The 2,694-nt window shown below is 33.4% G+C and overlaps 1 non-coding gene across 1 annotated transcript; it reads left to right on the forward strand.

Annotated features, from left to right (window-relative positions):
• The first annotated feature begins 402 nt into the window (after positions 1-402).
• LOC128294357 (small nucleolar RNA R71) lies at positions 403-509 on the forward strand. The gene has a single exon (XR_008284669.1). It is a non-coding gene; the product is annotated as a small nucleolar RNA R71 (small nucleolar RNA).
• The last annotated feature ends 2,185 nt before the right edge of the window (positions 510-2,694 follow it).

Raw genomic sequence — 2,694 nt, forward strand, 5'->3', positions numbered from 1 at the left:
ATTACCTCTCCACTTGAGATTTGAATGATCCTTCCAACTGGGATTATATGTATTTGAATAGGAATTTCTACCCATATTACTGATATAGCTAACATCCTCCTATTGGTTCTCCATGTATGGATCTATTCTTGTAAGTTTGATAGTTGTATCCAACCGGTTCAGCTTCTCCAAAATTTGTTAATATTTATCTTCTTCATTGATTGTTTTCACAGTTGGAGGTTTTGGTTTGTACTGGAATCTCTTATTTGACCACATGTATGAGTTCATTACCATATCATTTATGATCTGATATGCTCTCTCATATGTGTGGGCATAAGAGATCCTTCAGCCGCTCCATTGATGTTGCCCTTTATGTTACTGCCTACACCGTTGTAAAAAACTTGAATCTGGAGCAAATCTTGTAATCCATGGTAAAGGCACTTTTCTATCATTTATTTGAATCATTCTTATGCTTCGTACAATGATTCACCTTTGAATTGTTTAAAATTGGTGATATCGCATCTGAGTTGAATGGTTCGGCTTTTAGGAAAAAGTTATGAAGAAATTTTTTTGCTAGTTCATCCCATGTTGTTATTGAGCCAAGTTCCAATGGATCTAACCATTCAGCCGCATTATCGAATAATAGGGATGGAAATAACCAAAGACGAACAACATCATCAGTTACTTCGTTATACTTGAAGGTGTCACATTGTTAAAGGAACCACTACAAACGTTGATTTGGATCATCGATCATATTTCCCTTGAACTGCAATGTGTTCTAAATTGTAGCCATCTTTATCTCAAAATTATTGGTGTTGATTGTTGATCTTGTTGTTCAGGTGGATCATTAAACAATAGATTCTCTCAAGGTAAATCAATTGTCGCTGCTGGATTGTATTTCCTTACTTGATGGTTACACCTTAGGAGTTGCTATTGACCAAGGTACGGCTCGATTTGGATGCTTCCACTTCGAGTCATGCACTAAACCCTAAGAAAAATCAAAGCTAGCAATTAAAATAGAAAATAATTTGTATATATAAATTTTAACTTTCCTATTTATCTTGTTAATTGTATAAAATAAAATTTCGATTTAATGCCAAAACCTCCTCGGCACCGGTGCCAATAATTTGACCGCTGCTAAACATGCGAACATTAAACTAGAAAATACCACACCAAAATATATAAAATTAAGTAAGCAATGTCCACAAGTATATGAGTCAAATTATAATATAGTAAGTGTTACAATAGAACACGGGGAAGTATTCTGAGGATCGTACCCAAGGGAGAACAAATTAAACCCAAAATCTACTTCCACAATAACAAGTCTAAATAGCAATAATTAAATTCTATATTACGACAACTAATGAAAGAGATAAAATTCATAAATTAAGCTTCACTAAATTAAATAATAGAAAAAAAAACAAACAACTAAATCAGGTTAATAGGCAGAAGATTAACTCATTTCAGTGGTTATAGTTAACATCAAAATTTGGGTTTAAATGGAATTAACTATTAATTAACTAGTATTGCCTCTAGGTCTCTACTAATTAACTAATTGATAGGTACTCACTTATCTACCGACCTCAATTTCCCCACTGGGATAAATTATGATTTACTCGACAAACTTATCTCCCAACCTCATTTGACCTAAAAAACTTCCTTAGGTCGTCAATCCTAGGGTTTAAGCTCACATAATTTAAAACCAATTAATTCCTATGGAAAACTCATATTCCTTCGTTAACTACTCCTACATCCACTCATTAATCTTCATAGAGACTTAGCCTCTCATGGATCCAGATGTCATAACTCTTACGTTTAATTTAAACATGCAAAAGAGCATTAATAAATTAAAATAAGTGAAAGGTAAGAAATTGCTCAATTGATTGAATCGGATGTGCTCGGAATTGTGTAATCTCTTGAAATTTACTGATCTTTGATGTTTGCAAAACAAAAATAAAATAAATTGTTAAATACTTCAATATAAAATACCTAGGTTCAAACCGAACCTAGTCGAAAAGAACAACAGTGTTTCATAACGGAAAAGAAAATGAACTGAAACCTAAGTATACTAACTACGACTCTTAAAAGCCTACTTGATATTAGCAATAACCTTTCTATTTACACTAATATTTAGAAACCCTAATTAGGTCTATTACAGGCCCTAATCCCAAAAAATATTTATTGCGTGGATGTTTTTATCCCTTTTGAGTCTTCTGCCCCACATTCAGACCTATATCACGACACTGATTTCCCTAGTTAAGAGTTCCAACTTCACATTTTGTGTCTCTGGAAGCTTGTCCTACACATGAGTGTCATCCAAAAGGCTGTCGAGCTGCTAAATATACATACTACACACTCAATTCAACACGTCAAACTACCTAAGGCTCAAATTGGCCTAATAGGTCAACTAATGTAAATTCTCGTGTAAAAATGCTTATTTTGCAAATAATTAAATCTATACGATAAAAGCTAAAAATATAATTATTAAATGTAAAATGACTAGAAAGCAAGCCTTATAAGTGCCAAAATGTACTAAAATTGTTACCACTTTTGTTGGTAGGTCAAGGATATCATTTACCCATGTCTTGGGCTATGAATTCCACTATTGTGAATGATGCTACATACTACAAAAGTTGAATACCTAGCGCACCAGCTTTCAATCCCTTATCTATTCCAACCCAGGCTTTTACTTACATCAAAGTATATGAGTCACGC

This window comes from Gossypium arboreum, chromosome 6 (assembly GCF_025698485.1).
Source record: "Gossypium arboreum isolate Shixiya-1 chromosome 6, ASM2569848v2, whole genome shotgun sequence".
Taxonomy (NCBI): domain Eukaryota; kingdom Viridiplantae; phylum Streptophyta; class Magnoliopsida; order Malvales; family Malvaceae; genus Gossypium; species Gossypium arboreum.